The sequence below is a fragment of the Erinaceus europaeus genome, chromosome 1 (assembly GCF_950295315.1).
Source record: "Erinaceus europaeus chromosome 1, mEriEur2.1, whole genome shotgun sequence".
Lineage (NCBI taxonomy): Eukaryota > Metazoa > Chordata > Mammalia > Eulipotyphla > Erinaceidae > Erinaceus > Erinaceus europaeus.
Window position 1 is genome coordinate 81,837,733 of NC_080162.1, and position 22,113 is coordinate 81,859,845.

Here is a 22,113-nt window from a genome sequence, read left to right on the forward strand (position 1 = left end):
GACAGTTTGATCCATACTCCCAGCCTACAGAGCAACTTCCAAGCTAAAGGAATGGAGGAGCTCATTAGGGTCATATCATTTATGCAGAATATTCATTGACTTTCTAAGTGTGTATGAGTCTACCCATGGCAGGAGAAATTACTCAGAGTTGGGGATTTTATTGAGAATTTATCTCTCTTTTTTTTTTTTTTAGAATTTATCAATGTTATTTATTATTTTTTTATAATTTATTTATTTAATTTATTTTAGAATTTGTTACAGCTTCAAATGGAGGGAATGGAGCTACAGAACTCTGGTGGTGGGAACAGTATGGAATTATACCCCTGTGGGGCCAGATAGTGGTGCACCTGGTTAAGTGTACACATTATAGTGCACAAGGATCCCGGTTCAAGCCCCTGACCCCCACCCTTGGGGGGGGGGTCTGTCGGCATCTGTCTGTGTATCGATCTGTGCCTCTGTCTATTTATCTAGCATCTATCTAGCCATTCATTTGGTCCCTATAGCAGCAAATATTACTGCCGTAACAAAGCACAAGTTTAATGGTTTAGAATATGAATGTATTAACTTATAGATCTAGAAGCCCAAAGTCCTAAAATCCTAAATGTTCCTTTTTGGAGGCCCTAAGGGAGAACCCATTTCTTTCCTTTTCTATATTCTAGAGGCAACTTGGATTCCTAGGCTTATAACATTAGTCTTTTTCATCATTAAGACCAATAGATCTCTTTGACTCTGACCTCCACATGTGTCACATCTCCATGTCCAGTTCCAATCCTCCTGTCTCCTTTTACTTATAAGGATCCTTGGACACTGAACTCACCCAGATAATCCAGGAACATCATCCCATCTCAAAGATCCTTAATTTAATCCCACACCCACAATTTCTCTTGAAACTGTTAGAGCTTCCGATGGAGGGAATGGGGCTACAGAACTCTGGTGGTGGCAACAGTATGAAATTATACCCCTGTGGGGCCAGGTGGTGGTGCACCTGGTTAAGCGTACACATTACAGTGCACAAGAACCCTGGTTCAAGCCCCTGGCCCCTACCTTTAGGGGGAAAGCTTCACAAGTGGTGAAGCAGTGCTGCAGGTGTCTCTGTCTGTTTCTCTCACTATCTCCTCCTCTCCCTCTAAATTCCTCTGTCTCTATCCAGTAATAAATAAATAAATAAAAGAATTATACCTTTGGATGGGGGTAGATAGCATAATGATTATACAAAGAAACTCTCATGCCTGAGGCTCCAAAGTCCACAGTTCACTCCCCACACACCACCATAAACCAGAGCTGAGCAGTGCTCTGGTAAAAAAATAAAATAAATAATTATACCCCTGTTATAATTTTCTAAATCAATATTAACTCACTAATAAAATTAAATAAAAAACAAAACAAAACCCAAACTTTCGACAACTAAAGTACCATAGTCAGGTTCTAGAGATTGGTGGTGGGTACCATGGAAAGGCAGTAATTGATTATCTGCCAATTGACCTGCCTGTTTATCCCTCCACTGATCCATTCATCTACCTACCTACCCATTTTCTAGATAGCAAGGCTGTTAGTTCAGTTCCTCTAACACACCCTCCTTTAATCTATTTCCTTGTGACCATGACAGTTATTAATATTGAACTCACTATAAGAATGGCTGGCCCTTTAATGTGCTCAGTACCTACCTGTTGAATGAGCCAGTGATTGTTGTTGCATTTCCTCTCTCACCTAAAGCAAAACAAAAAAATAGTCTTACTTCCAAAATAGTTGTGCACCAATGCCAGAGTTATATAACTATTTTATTTAACCTTCATTACATTTATTATTATTAAAAAAACAGTAAAGATCTTAATATAGGGAGTCCAGGAGTAGCACAGTGGGTTAACCACAGGTGGGGCAAAGCGCAAGGACCAGCATAAGGATCTCAGTTCGAACCCCCAGCCCCCACCTGCAAGGAAGTTACTTTACAGGCGGTGAAGCAGGTTCTGCAGGTGTCTGTCTTTCTCTCCCCCTCTCTGTCTCCCCTTCCTCTCTCCATTTCTCTCTGTCCTATCCAACAGTAAACAATATCAATAACAACAACAACAATAACTACAACAACAAAACAAGGGCAACAAAATGGAATAAATAAAATATAAAAAATTTAAAGATATTAATATACAAAGTCTTTCACATCTCCAATATTTTTTTTCACATCTCCAATATTTTTGTGCCTCAAAATTATATAGGTTGTATAAGTGCTATAATTGGAAAGTATAAAAGGAGTTTATAATTTCATTGTTCTTATGCTTATTAAAAAGAAGTTCCATTGGCCAACAAAACAAAACAAAAATAACAGCAACAAGAACAGTAAAAAAAACAAAACATGGAAAACACTTTTCTGTGAGACAGGGCTAGCCCTTCTACCCCAGGTGACCTGTTCACAGAGTCACCAGGTCAGTTCTCCCACCACTCTTAAGTGTGCTTAAGTCAGTCAGTTGTGGTCACTCAGTTATGAGTCATTTATTGAACAAATTCCAACAGGAACATCCATTTCCACGTGAGGGTCTGCTCTGTACTCCCCAGCGTCTGCAGAACCCAGCACAAGGCTGGCTCGTTGAAGGTGCTCATGAAGGCAGTTCTCAGTGCAGTTCTGGTGGGCATGAGAGTGTGCAATAAATAAGGTCTCTCTGTCTTTGGGATGCCCACATACTGGCCCAGGAAGAAGATGTAGGACTGATTCCCTACAGTAGTGTGCACTGGATGCTGATGGGACAAGTCTGAGCAGGGAGTTGTACTGTCATCAGGTAAGACATCTCAAAGTGATTGAAGTAGAGCTTGTTCTTTATATGGACCCAATCTGAAAATCATGCAGTATTGGCCTTGGGTAAAGTCTTAACAATCCAAACTGAATAAGATGGCTCTGTTGAGAGAGCTCTGAACTCCAACTCCATCAGGACCTGGAGAGAGAAGAGCAGGGGAGGAGAGTGACATTCGGAAGTAATAATAGGTGTAGGTATGACTTAGAAAGGAAGAGAAGGCAGGCCCATAGAGGGGGAAGAGATTAACATATATAAATTTAGACAGATAGTTATGGAAATAATAGTCAATCCCTATCTGCAACCTTGGGAGAACTACTGTAGCTTTCATAGGAGTGAATGGGGATACAGAACTGTGGTGGTGGGAATAGTGCAGAATTACACCCCTGTTATCTTACAATTTTATAAATCAATATTAAGTCACTAATAAAAAGAAGGAAAAATGACTCTGTAGAGAACCCGTCTCCCTTCGACTCTAAACAGGAATATCTTCTCTGTTAGCTCATGATTGCTATAAAAACCTGCTATTTTGCAAGTACAATTTACTTCCACAAGATTGGAGAATATGACAGGTTGAGTATATACCTGATAATACTTACATAGGTGTAGTGGGAAAACATATATGATCTAACTATATTTATAGACACAGATGTTATTATATTATCTTTTGTAAATGACCTTTCCCACTTAGCGGCATCTTTTTTTTTTTTTTTTTTTACCTCCGGGGTTATTGCTGGGGCTTGGTGCCTACAGCATGAATTCACTCCTCCTGGAGGCTATTTTTTTTTCCTTTTGTTGCCCTTGTTGTTTTATCATTGTTGTGGTTATTATTGTTATTAATGTTGTTGTTGTGGGATAGGACAGAGAAATGGAGAGAGGAGGGGAAGACAGGGGGAGAGGAAGATAGACACCTGCAGAGTGACCCCCCTGCAGGTGAGGAGCCAGGGGCTCAAACCAGGATCCTTATGCCGATCCTTGTGCTTTGCGCCATGTGCACTACTGCTGGATCCTTGGTGACTTTTTTTTCTTTTTTATAGAAAGTAGAGGTATGCCTTGTTCTTTGTAAAGGCTACATGGTATCTCATTTTACTATTGAACTGTGCTTTTGTTAACTAGCTTCCTCTTTCTGGACTTTTAGGTTGTTTCCCTTGTTGCTGCTGTTATAAACTATGTTACTTTCTTCTTGGACTTATAGCTGTGAGCTTTGTTGTTAAAATTTCGGGCCGGCCCGGCTAGCTTCACGGCGGGTAACAGAGACAACCAGAGACATACGGCTGGGCAGGGAAGCTGTATTTCTTTATTCAGGAACAACGATTCATAAACTAAGACAAACTAATCACCAAACAGAACTCTGCTGTCTCTTTGCGGCGGCGCAAGCACTCTCTCTCACTCTGGAACTCAGGAACCCTCTGAACTCTCTCACTCTGGAACTCTGGCGGGGTTCCTTCGGGCGGGCGGGGCCAAGCAGGCCCGCGAAACTAACTGGACTGATCCAATTCTCTTGGCGGGGGAGAACTACCCAATGTAAAGCATACAACAGAGCTTATCCTTATAATACATTCACAGAACAGAAAAAATAAGAATCATAGGGTCTAAAGGTTCACACATTGACTTTTTAATTTATTTTTATTTATAAAAAGGAAACACTGACAAAACCATAGGATAAGAGGGGTACAGCTCCACACAATTCCTACCACCAGAACTCCGTATCCCATTCCCTCCCCTGATAGCTTTCCTATTTGTTATCCCTCTGGGAGTATGGACCCAGGATCATTATAGGGTGCAGAAGGTGGAAGGTCTGGCTTCTGTAAATGCTCAACATAGGAGTTGACAGGTTGATCCATACTCCTAGCCTGTCTCTCTCTTTCCCTAGTGGGGCAGGGCTCTGGGGAAGCAGAGTTTCAGGACATATTGGTGGAGTAGTCTTCCCAGGGAAGTCTAATTAGCAACATTGAAATTTTTGAAATTAACTGCCAACCAGGCTCACAGGAAAGTTGTGCCCAGTTGCAGACTCACTCACTACACAGGAACCAGCTTGTTTCCGTCTAATTCCTTACACGATTCATTGGACATCACTGTCCTTTTGAGTCTTTGCTAATAGTATTTATTTAGCTCATCTTGCTTTTATTATTAGTGCAGTTGAGCACCTTTTCACAAGCTTAGTAGCAGGCAGAGTTTCAAAGTTTGCTCAGAGAGGATCTGAACATAGTGCCACAGTAAGATTCCCTCAATCAGTGAGTTAAGTGATACTGCGTGGAATACATTATTTTCACCAAGTCTGCCTTGTAAAAATAATCTTTGATTATTGCTCATGTGCAGTTCTTGTAGAGCTCTGTGGTCTCTCTCAGGGCTAATGTCAACTGTTCTCCCTCGATATCATGTACTTTAAGCTTCCAGACAGGCACCCTGCATCCCTTGTGCATATATCAGTGTCAAAGACTGCCTGAATCTCAGCTCTGGGACTCTGGGACTGCATTGCAGGGGGAGTTACTGAGCTTCTTTGAGCCCCCTTTCTTGTTCTATGGGGTGACTGAGAGCAACAGTTGCTGCTCTCTCTGGTGGTGAAATGAAATGAACGCCTGTGAGGGGCGGAGTGTGGTGGACATGCACAGCGAGTGCAGGATACAGGGCAGACAGTGCGGTCAACAGGAAAGCTCTCAGAGCCCACTCCACTAGCGGGCTTCTTTTCTTATGACTTCTGGGAGGGGTGCATGTAAATCCTAAACCTTCTTGCTGCACCTCTCTCAGTCTCTCCTTTCATTTGCAAAGTAGGAGCCATTCTTTTTTTTAAAAGTTTTTTTATATTTATTTATTCCCTTTTTGTTGCCCTTGTTTTATTGTTGTAGTTATTATTGTTATTGATGTCGATGTTGGATAGGATAGAGAGAAATGGAGAGAGGAGGGGGAGAGAAAGACAGACACCTACAGACCTGCTTCACCACTTGTGAAGCGACTCCCCTGCAGGTGGGGAGCCCGGGGGCTCAAACTGGGATCCTTATGCCAGTCCTTGTGCTTTGCACCACGTGCGCTTAACCCATTGTACTACTGCTATAAGAGCCATTCTAGTAGTAAGAGCCATTCTAATAGTTGTTCCTTCAGACTTTTCCTTGGTCTCCATCCTAGAATTGCAACCTGGGTGCTGCAATCCCTGAGGCCAAGGTCCAGCCATCATTGTAGCAAAATCCCTTTCAAGCAAATTCTCTTCAGGGCTCACCAGCAGGGGGTGAGTCTGACAGGCTGGTTTTTTTTTTTTTTTTTACATGCTTGTTTGTTTTGGTTTTTAAATTTAATTTTATTTATTTACTTATTTATTTATTTGCCTACAGTTGCTGAGTCTTGGTGCCAGCACTATGAACCCACCACTTCTAGTGGCCTTTTTTTTTTTTTCTGATAGGACAGAGAAAAATTGAGAGGGGAGGGGGAGATAAAGAGAAAGAGAGAAAGACAGACACCCGCAGACCTGCTTCACTGCTTGTGAAGTGTTCCCTCTGCAGGTGGGGAAGTATGGCTCAAATACAGGTAATTTAATGATTTTTATTAGTGATTTACAAAATTTCAAAATAAGAAGGGTACAATTCTCTCCTTTTCCATCACCAGAGTTCTCTGTCCCCATTCCCTCCATTGGAAACTGTAGTGTTCTCCCAGAGTCACAGATAAGGGTTAATTATTATTTCTCTATCTATCTATCTATCTATCTATCTATCTATATTTTTGCCCTTTTTTTCCTATGATCCTGCCTTCTCTTCCATTTTAAGTCATACCTACACATATTACTACTTCTGAATATCTTTCATTTTTTCCTCTTCTATCTCTGGGTCCTGATGGAATTGGGTTTCAGAGTCCCCTAGTCATCTTCCCCTAACATTTCTTCCCCTGTGGAATTATGACCAAATTCCTTTTGGGGAGCAGAAAGTGGAAATTCTGGCCTCTGTAATTGTTTCTCCACTGGACATGGGCATTGGCAGGTGGATCCATATCCCAGCCTGTTTCTATCTCTTTCTGGTGGGGTAGGATGCTGGAGAAGTGAGGTTCTGGGGCACACTGGTGAGGTCATCTGGCCATTTTGCTCAGAATGAAATCATAATAGCATCTGAAATTTGCTGTCTGAAAGGCAGTGAGTTATGAAGCAGGACAAAATGTTTAATAAATAGGAACCAGAAAGTGGGAATAGAGCAGGTGGCAATAGGGATTTTAGGGTGTTAAGAAGCTAGTAGTTCTATTTTATTTTGTTCTTAGGGACCTATGACTTCAGTGATTTTTGCCTGAACTTGATAGTTAACATGGAGGTGGGATAAAAATATTGTTGGGAAGATGCAGTCAGAATTGAGAATAGAAGTAGAAAGCTGGATTAGGGCAGAGAGTAGCTCCCAAACTATAAATACAGTTAACTGTTTACCATATTAGTCTGACCCAGGGCCCATGTATATTCATATTTAGTTCAAAAGCTTGTGACTGAGTGGTTTTTATTTTATTTTTTTTAATTATTTTTTAAAATTTGATAGGGCAGAGAGAAATTGAGAGACTGAGAGACTTGCAGCATTGCTTCACCACTTGTGAAGCTCCCCTCTCCCCCCCCCACCCGCAGGTAGACCAGGGGCTTAAACTCAGGTCCTTGCACTTGCCAACATGTGAACTCAAAAAAGGGCACCACCACTCAGCCCCCTCTGACTGACTCTTACTTACCAATCAGGAAAGGGCAGGTCCCATCTGCCAGAGCTCCCCATTTCCTTTCTTGCCTCATGGTGAAACTGAAGGGAAATGCTTCAGATTAGTAGGAGGTTAGGCTGCGGTCCTTCACAGCTCTGGGATCCTCCCTCTAACACCCCTCCCACCAGCTATTGCAAACACCACCTGTCTGAGCCAGCAGGTGCTCAGAAAATTCAAGAATGTATTTTCCTTGATCTTTTCCAACCCTGAATGCTAGCAGCCTTTTTTGGTATTTGCCAATCCAAATGGTGAAAATATTTCATTATTTTCATTTGTATGTGCCCTAGTTACATGGAAGATACAGTATCTTTTCATATTGTTGAACTGCTATTACAGTTTATCTTCAGTGGTTATTGATTTAGATCTATGGCCTACTTTTCAGGGAGACCTCTTGTTTTTCCTTATTGATTTCTAGGAATTCCTATGAAAACTAGATGTTGACACTTTACCAGTTGTTGCACACATTTCCTCTCCGCCAAATGCTGACTGTCACACACAGGTTCTCAATTTTGTTGTAGTCTAGCTTCCGGTATTATCAGCTAGGCCTTGTCAGTTTGCTTGAGGAGATGTTTCCTGCCACTTATTTCTTCTTGACTTTGTTTTCAAACCTTAATACAGCTGCTTATCCATCCAGGGAAATTCCTTTGTATCAAAACTTAAAACAAAATATTCCATCTCCTTTTCTATGAGCTTTGCATATCTAGTTCCATATCTGGTCTTATCTGACAAACAGTTAATTGTCATCACCAGGGCTTCAGTACTTCAAGCTAACTATATATATATTCAAAAAGGTGTAGATTGAGACACAGGAAGATACCACAGCACTTCAGTGTCCCCCTCTGTAGGGGTGCTGGGGCTCAAATGTGTGGTATGTGCACTGAAATTCAGGTACCCTCCTAGATGAGCTATCACTCCAGCCCTCTGATTGATCTTTTCCTTTCCACTGAGTTTCAAGTCATCTTTCCTTATTCTTGTCACAGTACTTGGGTTGGCTGCAAGCCAATTTTTGCTTTCTTTCAAATAAAGATTTTTTTTAAAAAAAAATTTATTTGATATGCCAGAGAGAGAAATTGAGAGGGAGGGGGCATAGAGGGAGAGAGAGAGAGAGAGAGAGAGAGAGAGAGAGAGACCTGCAGCACTGCTTCACGACTTGTGAAGCTTCCCCACTGTAGGTGGGGACTGGGAGTCTGAATCTAGGTCCCTGCACACTGTTAACATGTACACTTAACTGGTACATCACTGCCTGGCCCCCTTGCAAGCCAATCTTAAGGGACAGCCACTGGCTCAGTTTTAGCTGATAGTTGTCATTTAGGGGTAGCATTTCAGTATGATCATCTCTTTCGATTGTTTTTTTTTCTTTCTTAAGAGAAACTAAAATGCAAGGATTTTTAAATTTTAGTTTTTTGATTTAAAAATTACATTTTATTTATTATGAGAAAAGGGAGTGAGAGAGGGAGGACTAGAGCACTGCTCAGTTCTGGCATAAAGTGTAGCCAGGTTCTGAACCTGTGACCTCTGGGGACCTCAGACAGGCAAGCTGGTTTTCTAACATGCTGAGCTATCTTTCTGGTCCCACATGTTTGCCCCTGTGCCTACATAATACTGATTCCCTGGTTGGCATTCAAGATCATTGATGACCTTGTGCATTCCTCTGTCTCCCAATCATGTCCTGCCACTCTGTTTCTGACACACTCTACATTGCAGCCAAACTGGTATTTACCCCATCATTCCCTCACATTTAGTGTTCTAACAGGCTGAGCTATCTCCCTTGACTCTCAAGGATTTAAAAAAATATGAAACCTCAAAGGTATAAAATTTAGTGGGAGTGGTTATTCAGTGATGTCAAATGGACATTGGTCAGTCCTGATCTTCTAGTCAGTAGCATTTACCACCTCAGCGGTCTCAGGCAGTATTTAATCTCCCTCAGCCATCTCAGAAATGCAGGCTGCCCTGCCCAGCAGTGTCACGTGAGGATGTCATTCCAATATACTCATTCACACCCCACTCTGGAACCCTGCTGTGCAATTTTCAGAATCCAGGATGCTCCTGTCCTCGTCCTCATTGTGCTTCCCAATAATAGCTGCAGGATAGGAGCCAGTGGGTGGCTTCTCACAATGGAATCATTCGATGCATAATGACATATATGTACCAGTGGCCCCTACTTCTTCCTGTTAGTGATGTCATAGCCATCATATGGTTCTATACCAGCAACTGCCTTCATCTCATGTTTACTGTCTCTCTTGATAGCAATATTGTCCCTTGTACTTTATTTAACCTCGCATTATTTTGTTTGCTATGTCTATTACATGTACAAGATTGCTAATGTTGCCATTAGAGACCTGGTGGAGTGGTAGATCTAGATACAAAATTTAAAGTGGTGAGTGTCAGGCAGGGGAGATAGCATAGTGGTTCTGCAAAACACTTTCATGCTTTTAAGGCTTCAAGATTCCAGGTTCAATCTCTGGTACCACCATAAGTTAGTGCTCTGGTTAAAATAAAAAAAAAATCAATATCTGTGAAAGGCGAAATCTGGGATGGTTACTGTTTGCCAGTCAAGCATGTTCCATTCCACCACACTTACAATCTGGAAGAACAAGAGCAAAGTGAAGGAAACAGTTAACAGATTGGTTTCATTGAAAACAATGAGACTGACAAAAATTCACGAAGGGACTATATGTGAGGTGGAGAAACTGCTAGTGACTTGGGTTAAATATAGAAGTTTCCCACTCAGTGCCGTGTTGACCACAACAAAACCAAAAGTTTGCACAACAGCAAAAATAGCCTAATAAGACCTTTCTCAGAATAGATCTCCTCGTTTAGCAATGCATAGTTACTGAGACCCAGCCCCACTTCCTGTACTTTTGGAGTAACTGGTGTGGGGTATGGCCTGGGCACAAGGATGCTGAAGAGCAACCTGGATTTTTCCAGTGCCTGGTTCAGGTGGACAAACACTGGCCCATAGGCCTGGTCTCCACACCTAGAATGTGACTCCCTGGCCCAGTGGCTTCTATTTCTCTGGTTTTCACCCACATTGAGCAGGCAAAGGGACTATCTATAGCTGTGCCTTTTGCTCTCTTCTGATCTGGCCTCAGATCTGATTCAGGAAGTGAAATTATATGGATTATATTTCAGAATGTTGTCAATGGAGAGACTTTTTTTAAACTTTAATTTGATAGGACAGAGTGTCGCGTCCACCCTTGCCTGCAAGGATCACGCAACGCCGAGTTCTTCTTCAAGCAGTTTATTCGGGAACCTTGAACAGCAAAAAGCCCCACTATAACCTAACCTCCAACTTAAATACTCATGGGTCAGCCAATCCCAAGGGCACACGTGGCAGCTGCTCATAGGCACACGATCGCGGAAGCAAGCGCGCTCTCAGTCTCAGACCATTTATGGAGTTGTTTACTTCTCCCTGTGGTCTGGAGGATAGAGGAGGCTGGCGCCATCTTGGGGCGTGGCACATGGCTCTCCACAGTTCCCCCTTTTTGTTTTAACAACGCAGCAGGTGAGTGTAGAGGTCCAATACCAGAAAGGAGGGGATATTGTCATAGTCCTCGCCTAAGCAATCAAGCTTCGCCAGTGCTAGACCCATCCCGTGCCGTTTTGTTCTGGGGCAGGAGATAAGGAAATTATGGGGTTAGGACGTGCACTCCTTGAGACGGCATTATGCCCTCAAGTGCAGTGCTTTGCCTCGCACCCTGAGCGTTTCATATCAGGCTCTTAAGGCCGCCAGCCAAGCCTGGGGGGAGTGGCCATCCTCGATTGCTGTGAAGGCCTGTACAATCAGCGCGACTTCACGCCGCTGTGTGATCCTAATTTTGCAAATACACCACAGGCCCATCAGGGAGGCGAGAACCAAGAGCGCAGTTAAGCATCCCAAGCCTGCGCCCACTCGTTCAAACTGTCCATTGCTTAATTGATCCAGGAGGTCAACCCCGCCGCCATGGAAGCATCCACCCGTGTTGAGTTGACTGCCATGATGGCGCTTCACAGTTGTCGCATCAGGGTATCGAAATTCCCAGACCAGTTTCCTAAGAGCCTGGCATCATGCCGTATCGGCATCGGCCTTGGAAACACGGACAGGATTCCCCAGCGAGGCTCCGTCATCACCGGCATCACCTCCGCAGTCATCAGGAGCATCTGGTGTATTCTTTGGTGGTGGGGCATCTTGGACCTTTCTCACCAGTCGTTCGGGTACCCACACCGGATCTTGTTTGTCCTGTGGAAAAACACAAACAGAGCCTCGTGCCCATGTCAGCACGGGATCAGGCCCATGCCATGTGCCTGTTAATATGTCCTTCCATTTTACCATGCCTCTCTGTGGGCCATGGGGCATATGATGTCTTTCCGCCGCAGAGTGGCCATTAATATCCAAATTTTAAAAATTAAGTGTAAATAAGGCTAGGGATAGTCTTTCCTTAGGGGTGCGGCCGTGGCCTATTCCCCCTTTTTGTTTTAACAGACATTCCTTGAGGGTGCGATGAGCACGTTCCACAATGCCTTGACCCTGAGGATTATAGGGCAGGCCATGGGTTAAGCGGACTCCCATTTGCTGGCAGGAGACAAAAGACCGAGCAGTGTAGGCAGGGCCATTGTCTGTTTTCAAAGTTTGAGGCATACCCCATGCAGCCCATGCCTCTAGGCAATGGGTGATCACATTGCGAGCCTTTTCGCCACTCAATGGGGTGGCCATAACACCAGAGCAGGTATCTACAGAGACATGTAGATACTTAAGCGTGCCAAATTCAGAAAAGTGCGTGACATCCATTTGCCATAGGACGCCAGGGCGTAAGCCCCGAGGGTTAATTCCAACGCTTGGTGGATGCTGGAAAGTCACACACTGAGGGCAACCCAGAACCACCTGACGAGTGTCCGCACGGGGCAAATTAAATTTTTTTTGTAGGGTTTTAGTATTTACATGAAGAAGTTCATGAAAACGTCTGGCCCGTTCCATTGCTGGAGCCATCAAGAGGACATCCTGTCTTGCCAATTTATCTACAATGTTATTACCCTCGCTCAGGGGGCCAGGCAATCCAGTGTGTGCTCGAATGTGTTGAATATAAAAGCGCTGTGTGCAGTGCCAAATCAGATCTTGTAGTTCTTTTAACAGCGCACACACCGTGCTGGATCTTTTTATAGGTCCAGCGGCCTCTAGAACCTTGACTGCATTAACCACATAAGCAGAGTCAGATATCAAATTAAAGGGAAAATGGCATCTCTTAAAAACTTCAATCACAATTTGCAACTCCACTATTTGAGGAGAGCCTGGTTGGAAATGACACCTAACTGGTTCTTGGTGTTCTATTACGTAAGCTCCACATCCTGTCTTAGAGCCATCTGTGAAAATGTTAGGCGCTGAAGACAGAGGCCTCACTGCAGTAATCTTAGGGAAAATCACGGGGTGCTCCTTAAAGAAGCTCACAAGAGGATGTTTGGGATAGTGATTATCAATTTCTCCGGGATAGCCGCATCTCAAGACGGCCCACTCATCCAAAGCTCCACACAGGGTCTGTACCTGGTAGCTAGAATAAGGGACCACTAATGTGGTTGGTAAGATGCCAAAAAACTGTATACATTGCTGAATCCCGGTCAGGGCCAGATCTGCCACTGCTGAAGGATAATATTGTATGGATTTAGCAGGAGAAATTCTTGAATGAATCCAAAGCAATGGACCCTCTTGCCACAGCAGCCCCGTGGGCTGTGACAAGGTAGCTAAAATGCATAAAGTCAGGGGCTTGTTGGCATCCCAACGTTTCAAGAAGGCTCCCTGAAGGGATCTTTCTACCTTCTCTAGGACCAGCCTAACCTCTGGCGTCAATACTCTTGGGGAGTTCAGGGCGGAATCCCCTATCAAGACATCATACAGGGGTTTCAGCTCATGATTTGGAAGCTTCAAGTAACTCCTCACCCAATTAATATTCCCTAACAATTTTTGAAAGTCATTCAGAGTACGTAAGCCATCCTTCCTCAATTCCAGCTTCTGGGGCACTACCTCCATAGGTTTAATGCATGCTCCTAAGTAGTTTACCACCTCACCTCTCTGCACTTTTTCAGGGGCAATATACAGCCCTTTTCCTCTTAAAATCTGAACTAATTCCTCATACGCTTGATCAAGTAAGGTTTCAGTTTTTTCAGCAAGTAGAATATCATCCATATAATGAATACATTTTAAGGTAGGATATTTCTTCCTGAGGGGAGCAATCGTCTCACAAACAGCTGGCACATGGTTGGACTATTCGCCATACCCTGGGGCAGCACAACCCATTCGAATCTCTAGTCGGGTTCTTCATGATTGCAGGATGGTACGGTAAAGGCGAATCTTTCCGTGTCCCTCTCACTTAATGGGATAGAGAAAAAAAAAATCCTTGATATCTATGAGTATTATGGGCCATCTCTCAGGCAGGGCCGTTAGCAATGGAAGCCCCACTGTACTGGCCCCATGATCTGCATTTGGCGGTTGATTGCCCGCAGATCATGTAACAGTCCATTTTCCTGACTTTCTCTTAATCACAAATATAGGAGTATTCCAGGGGGACACAGAAGGTTTGATATGTTTCAAGGCAAGTTGCTCCGCAACCAGCTCTCTGGTCGTGGCTAATTTTTCAGAGGAAAGAGGCCACTGAGGAACCCACACTGGATCCTCTGTTTTCCAAGAGATGGGAATACCTGTGTCCGCAGTGGCCCCTAGGAAAAACCCAGACCTGATCTTCCTGAGTGCGGTCGAGCCGCAACAGGGGACTTGCGTCCCTGTAGGTGCTTCCCCAGGCCAAAGCCAGGGACACAACCCATTCTTTTCATCTGAGTTTGAGCTGCCATGGAGTATTCATTACTTAATTTAAAATCCATCTCTTTAAGCAAGTCCCTCCCCCATAACGAGATGGGTAGCTCCAAAACATACGGCTGCATCAAGCCACAATGGCCTTCCTTATCTTTCCATTTTAGCTGTCTAGCACTCATGTCTGGAGTCCTTGCATAACCCAGGCCTTGCAGGGTTTGAGAGGAAGTTTGCACAGGCCATCCTGTTGGTCAGTCTTTGGCGGCCACAATACTTCTGTCAGCCCCAGTATCAAGAAGCCCCTGAATGTTTTTTCCTTCAACTTCTAATACCATCAATGGTCTTTGTTCTAAATCCAGAGATAGGAATGTCAAGTCTGTGCCGGAGGAGCCAAAACCTCGACCCCCCCCCCCTTCAACTGTCTTAGCTGCGAAGCGATCATGTAGGCTGGGTAAGATAAGCAATTGGGCGATCTTGTCTCCCGGGGAAATGGCTACAATTCCCCGGGGGGAGGACACCATAATCTTAACAACCCCGGTGAAGTCGGAGTCTATAACCCCAGGGTGAATAAGAAGTCCTCGCAATGCTGAAGAGGATCTGCCCAAAAGTAAGCCTACTGTGCCTGGCTCGAGGGGTCCTGTAAAGTCGGTTGTTACAAGCTGGACCCCCATCTGAGGAGTTAAGACGAGTCGGGAGGTGGAACAGAGGTCCAATCCTGCTGAGCCCGCAGTGGCTCTCCATGGTTCCCGGAGGGCGAAAGCTGGGCCACCTTTCCTGACTGATCTCCCTGTCCCGACTCTCTACTGCCCCATATATTTGTGGGCCCTGGGGACGGGGGCCCCTCTGGCCGTTTTTTGGACAGGCTCCTCCATATCCCTGACTCAGGGGTTGTCCGTTAATGTCCTTAACGGAGCGGCATTCATTAGCCCAATGGTTCCCCTTTTTACATCTAGGGCAGAGGCCGGGCTGTCTCATTCTAGCACTTCCTACTGTTCTGCCTTCCTCAGGGCACTGCTTCTTAATATGTCCCATCTTGCCACATTTGAAACAAGCCCCAGTGTTACTGTTTTTCCTTCCTGCAAGTTGGACAACCGCAGTGGCAAGTCCCGCATTAGTCAAAGGGCCTCCAATGTCTCTGCAAACTTTCAACCACCACTCAATTCCTTTGCCCTTATGTGGTGTGATAGCCGCTCTGCATTCTTTGGTACATTGCTCATATACCAGCTGTTTAATAAGAGGCATAGCTGTGTCTGGGTCCCCAAAGATTCTGCCCGCTGCCTCAACTATGCGGGCCACAAAATCTGAAAAAGGCTCCGTGGGTCCCTGCAGAATTTTTGTTAAGTTGCCGCTAACTTGTCCCCTATTTGGAAGGGCTTTCCATGCTCTTATGGCGCAGAGATTCACCTGCTCATATACTTGTGGAGGGTACCCAGTCTGCTGGCCTACAAATCTGCCTAGTCCTAGGAGCATGTCTCGGTCCCAGGCAGGTTGACCTGCACATGCATTAACCGCCGCTTGCTCGGTTGCAAAATCAATCCAGAATGCTCTCCAATCTAGATATTGTCCTGGGCTGAGACAAGCACGAACTAAGCCTTGCCAATCAGCCGGTGTCATGCAAAGCCTATTGAGAGATTCCACTTGAGCAAGAGTGAAGGATGCACTAACCCCATAAGCCTTCACAGATTCTGCCAGGGACTTAACTACTTTGAAATCCAAGGGCTCCTCATACCGGTTCCCTTGGAGATCTTGAAACACTGGATAGACAAGCTGCATCTCCATCCTAACCCGGGTTCATAGCCCCGGGCAAAAGGAACGGCTTGGCCCTCCAGTCCCCAAGGGTTGGACGGTTGTCACGCCCTCCGGATAAGGGGGCGGAGCCGAGGGCAAGGCTGAGGCATAGCCCCCTCCCAGTTCTCCGTCCTCCAGTTTTTTTGGTGCCTTATCCCTCTCTTTCCTTTTCCTTCTTTCTCTTAAAGTAGCCTCTTCCAGTCTCTCCACTAAGGCCTACACGTCCTCCCCCTCCTCCTCCTCTGATTCCGAGGAGGAGGGGAGTGTTTCCAGCTCCTCTAGATCAGGGTATAAAGATTTCCCTTTCTCTCCTCCTTTCTTACTTTCCGCTTTCTCAGAGTGTTCCTCCTGTAGCATTTCCAAGGCGTTCTGCCCCTTTTCAACGGCCTCGCAGCACTTCTGATCCTCAAGGCAACTGCGCACTAATTTCCATACGGGCCTTACTCCTGCTTTCAGGTCATCCTGCTCCCAAGCAAAGTCTAGGTCCTTTCCTAACTTCTCCCAGCAAGAGACAGTCAAGCTCCCTGAGGCTGCGAACCAGGGGACGACTATGTCACACTCAAGAATCTTTCAAGTGTGGACTTCTTGATTTTTAATTTCTTGGATAGAAGTAGCTCCTGCAGAGCCAAAAAAATTGGATGGGACTGGGAAGTTCCCATGATAACTTCCTCCCAAAAATTATGTGGCTGCTAGCCCACTTTGTACTCCCCGTTCGCTACCCGGGGGGACTTTTACTTTCCGTTCGCTAAACCCACGAACGTTCTCCCGCTCGTCCTTTATCTACAGAGACGAGCCCTGCTAGCCGCCTCACTGCGGGCCTTATTGTCCCACTTTACCCTGGGAACTTACCAGTGCACTGCCCCGGCTGCCAAAGTTCTGAACCCCGTTTCAGATGATGTCCCCGTACGGGCCACCACTTGTCGCGTCCACCCTTGCCTGCAAGGATCACGCAACGCCGAGTTCTTCTTCAAGCAGTTTATTCGGGAACTTTGAACAGCAAAAAGCCCCGCTATAACCTAACCTCCAACTTATATACTCCTGGGTCAGCCAATCCCAAGGGCACACGTGGCAGCTGCTCATAGGCACACAATCGCGGAAGCAAGCGCGCTCTCAGTCTCAGACCATTTATGGAGTTGTTTACTTCTCCCTGTGGTCTGGAGGGTAGAGGAGGCTGGCGCCATCTTGGGGCGCGGCACATGGCTCTCCACAACAGAGAAATTGAGAGGATGATAGGAACAGAGAGACTGAAAGATACCTACAGCTCTGCTTTATCACCTGTGAAGCTTTCTCCCTGCAGGTGGGGACCAGGCGCTTAAGCCCAGGTCCTTGCTCATGGTAACATGAACAATTAACCATGTACACCACTGCTGACCCCTCAGTGGAAAGAATTTTTGTTTTACTTACTTTTTTTTTTTTTTTTCCTCCAGGGTTATTGCTGGGGCTTGGTGCCTGCACCATGAATCCACTGCTCCTGGAGGCCTTTTTTTTTCCCTTTTGTTGCCCTTATTGTTGTAGTCTTGTTGTAGTTATTGTTGTTGTCGATGTTGTTAGTTGTTGGATAGGACAGAGAGAAATGGAAAGAGGAGGGGAAGACAGAGAGGGGGAGAGAAAGACAGACACCTGCAGACCTGCTTCACTGCCTGGGAAGCGACCCCCCCGCAGGTCGGGAGCTGGGGGCTCGAACCGGGATCCTTCCACCAGTCCTTGCGCTTTGCGCCACCTGCGCTCAACCCACTGCGCTACCGCCCGACTCCCAGTGGAAAGAATTTTTAAAATATTAATTTATTTCACATGAGAATAAGAGTTTAATATGAAAGGGAGAAAAAGATGAAAGAAGAAAAGGAAGAAGGAAGGAAAAAAGGAAAGGAAAAAAGGTACCATTTTGGTACATGTCGGTGGTACGAGGAACTGAACCAGAAGCTTCAGACATGCAAGTCTTAAGCTCTGCCACCTGAATTATTTCAGAATGTTTTTGTTCCTGTCTATTACACAAGCTAGCCATGCTTGACAAGTATAACATGAAAGAGATGTGGTGAACAGCACTGACCCATTCAAAGAAGGAGCACAGTGGTTGGAATGTGTCCATTTCCTCTGAAAGAGACAGGTTGCAGGGATGTTTGGGGCATTAGGAGCTCATTTAAGAGGATACTCGGAAATGGGACTGGCAAGTTAGCTCACGGGGCGTGTGTGTGTGTGTGTGTGTGTGTGTGTGTGTGTGTGTGTGTGTGTGTGACTGCATGTGACTGCTTTGCCATGTTCACAACCTAGGTCACAGCCCAGCCCTCACTATACTTGGGGGAAAATTGTGGTGTCTTTGCATCTCTAACCTGTCTCTATGTCTCTTTTAATTAAAAAATTGTAATTTTAATTTATTGGATAGAGACAGCCAGAAATTGAGAGGGAAGGGGGTAAGAGAGAGAGAGAGAAACATTAGCAACACTGCTTCACCACTCTCAAAGCTTTCCTCCTGCAGGTGGGGAATGGGGCCTTGAACCCGAGTTCTTAAGCATTATAATGTGTTCTCAGAGATGGGCACCACCACCTGCCCCCCCTTTTTTTGTCTCCAGGGTTATCTCTGGATCTTGGTGCCTGCACTATGAATCCACTGCATATTGGAGGCTATTTTTCCCCTTTGTTGCCCTTGTTGTTTATTGTTGTTATTGTAGTTTTGTTATTGTTCTTGAATAGGACAAAGAAATTGAGAGAGATGGGGAAGACAGAGAGGGGGAGAGAGACATCTGCAGACCTACTTCACTGCTTGTGAAGTGACCCCCCCCCTGCAGGTGGGGAGCCAGGGGTTCAACCTAGATCCTTATGCTGGTCATTGCACTTCCTGCCATGTGTGCTTAACCTGCTGCTGCCCGCCCCCCTTTAATTGTATTTATTTATTTATTTTTTAAAAAATTATATTTATTTATTTTCCTGTTGTTGCCCTTTTAAAAAAATTTTAAAAATATTTATTCCCTTTTGTTGCCCTTGTTGCTTTATTGTTGTAGTTATTGTTGTTGTTATTGATGTTATCATTGTTGGATAGGACAGAGAGAAATGAAGAGAGGAGGGGAAGACAGAGAGGGTGAGAGAAAGACAAACACCTGCAGACCTGCTTCACCGCTTGTGAAGCGCCTCCCCTGCAGGTGGGGAACTTGGGGCTCGAACTGTGATCCTCACACCGGTCCTTGCTCTTGGCGCCACGTGCACTTAATCCACTGCGCTCCCGCCCAACTCCTGTATTTATTTATTTATTGGATAGAGACAGCCAGAAATTGAGAATGGGGTGATAGGAAGAGAGACAGAGAGGTGCTTGAAACCCTGCTTTACCACTTGTGAAGCTTTTTCCCTGCAGGTGGGGACTGGGGGCTCAAACTTGAGTCCTTATGCATTGTAACATGTGTGCCCCACCCACATCTCTCTATCTCAATAAAGTTAGCCTGGAGTAGTGAAGCTCTGGTGATGAAAAGAGAGAGACACTTAAAAAATGGAACGATAGTATATATATTTTAAATCTTTATCTCATTCCTATTCTGCCCCCTCCATCTACCACTGCCACTCCCCCTCCAAAGTACTTCACCCTGGTCTTGCAGCTGTTTGCTGAGCTTCAGACTCTGCTCTGCATGAGGATGTGGCATCCGGAGATTGCCTTTCAGTCTCTGATCTCAGGGCCCTGCTTCCTACCCTTCATTTGCCTCAACCCAATGCATCATAACATCTGAGGCCTGGGGGGGTGGTATGGACTATGTGCATCTAACATCTGGGGATGTGTGAGTGGGAGAGAATGCATCTGTTCAGTGGAGGGAAGTCACAAATGAAGAGCAAATGGGGAACTGCCTATAAGGAGACTCATTGCCACATCACAAATGTGATCGTGGAACAACATCATCTTTAGAACTGTTAGGGTTGGGAGTCAGGTGGTGACGCAGCGGGTTATACACACGTGGCACAAAATGCAAGGACCAGTGTAAGGATCCTGCTTTGAGCCCCCAGCTCCCCGCCTGTAGGGGAGTCACTTCACAAGCGATGAAGCAGCTCTGCAGGTGTCTATCTTTCTCTCCCCCTCTCTGTCCTCCCCTCCACTCTCCATTTCTCTCTGTCCTATCCAACAACAATGACATCAATGTTGAACAAGGGCAACAAAAGGGAAAATTAAAAAAGCTGTTAGGGCTTAACTTCTGTTTTCCCTGCACCCTTCTCCTGACCTCCTCAGACAGTTTGCCTGGAGAAATTATTGCTCCCCTCTGTTCAGCTGTCAGAATGGTGACACAGTTGACAACTTTTGTTTTGGTTCAGTCACCGCAGTTTTTAAATTGTCACAAAAACACACAGATGCTGGTAATTTCCAAGTGAATCACAGAGCAACTAAAGGAACAGAACTGGGTGCCAGCAGGGGGTAGCAAACGGTTTGCCAGAGGGGGCTCTGACTAGCATTTTCTCCAAGAGCATAAATAGAGCAGACCAGCCAATTTTATAATTAACTGGGAATTAGTCTCCAGTTAAACTTCTGCTCCATGCAAAAGGCCAAGCTGTTACCCGGGAGAGGCTGTGTGGCCTGCCTCTTCCTGCGGGCACTGGCAGACTCGTGATTTCTTACTGCTTTCTCATACTTGAGTATGTTTTTTAGATGGGAGTTTTTCTAACTCGGGATCTAACTCATTGTGTACACGGGGCTCTGGGAAATGGGCACAAGCCAGGGTCTGTGAGTAAGATCAGGCCATGCACAAAACGAGCTCAGAGGCCTCTTGTTTAAAAACAATTAAGAGGGAGTTGGGCGGTAGTGCAGTGGGTTAAGAACACATGGTGCAAAGCGCAAGGATCGGCTCAAGGATCCCGGTTTGAACCCTTGGCTCCCCACCTGCAGGGAGGTCACTTCACAGGTGGTGAAGGTCCGCAGGTGTCTATCTTTCTCTCCCCCTCTCTGTCTTCCCCTCCTCTCTCCATTTCTCTCTGTCCTATTCTGTCATCAGAGTTTGGGGCACCAGTAGGCCAGGCTAGCTTCACGGCAGTAGACAGAGATTCGTGGACACATGGCTGAGCAGAGAAGCTGTATTTCTTTATCCAGGAACAACGATTCAAAAACTAATCTAATCACCACACCATCACCACACCATGTCGTCCTCCATCTTTCTCCTCCTGCGGCAGCCACAGGAACTCAGGAAGTACGTAGGGTAGGGGTGGGGAGAAGGGAGAAGCGCGAAAAGGCAAAGACTAAACCACAGTCTCCCGGAGGCGGGGGGGGGGGGGAGGGAGTGAGACCAAACCAATATGAAGCATACCAACAATTCCCCCTTTTCTTTTTAACTAATTGACCATAGTATCAGCAGTGTGGGGTGAACAGAAACCTATATCATCATACAGGCATTTTCAAAAAAGAAACTGGCACAAACATGGAGGAACAAGTAAGCGAGCAACAAGAACCAGTGTGCTGCCAAGGGAAGGCCTGAGGGGGCATTTTTTGCCTCTGTGGGAAAGGCTTATCAGCTAAAGAACATTTGCTGCCTCTGTGGACTTTTCTTGCCTCTGGAGGGTGTTACTTGCTTCGACGGGCATTTTTTGCCTCTGTGGGCATTATCTAGCATGGAGGGAGGGTATGGCCTAGAGTCCCAAGGCAGCTGGCTGCAGTCAGTTTTTGAGAAACCCAGCAGCATAAAGGGAAGCTACTGTAGGGTTGTGTACCAGTAAGTCCGATAGAAGTGCCAGTTCAAAGCAGATGTCCACCGAAGAATTGCCGGGGGGTGTGAATTGTTGCATGAGGAAGGTCAGCCGTTGGAATTCTACTTTTTTGTAGAGAACTTGACCGCTGCAATTAACTTACTATGAAACAAAACTTGTAGCAGGTTAGAAGTTTACCACAATTGATAACTCTATTACAATTTGAAGCCTTTTTTAGTATGATTTTAAGGTTGTTTAAAGTTTAAACAATAAAATGTGGAAAGGTAAACAGAACCATGGGGAAAAAAGCCTCAGGCATGAGAATCATTAGCATAACCATTGTGCTATCTACCCTGCCCATATTTGAACACACACATAAACATGGTTTTCAAATACACAAGGAGAAAAACTTTTGTTACGAAG

The 22,113-nt window shown here is 45.3% G+C and overlaps 1 protein-coding gene across 4 annotated transcripts in view; it reads left to right on the plus strand.

Annotated features, from left to right (window-relative positions):
* ARHGAP40 (Rho GTPase activating protein 40) overlaps positions 1-22,113 on the plus strand; it is a 64,831-nt gene that overhangs the window by 3,469 nt on the left and 39,249 nt on the right. The window contains exon 2 of one of the 4 annotated variants that reach the window (XM_060189922.1): positions 5,901-6,000. The exons of the other annotated variants lie outside the window; for them this stretch is intronic. The gene's annotated coding sequence lies outside the window, so the exon portion shown is untranslated. The remainder of the gene's footprint in view (positions 1-5,900; positions 6,001-22,113) is intronic. 4 annotated transcript variants of the gene reach the window in all.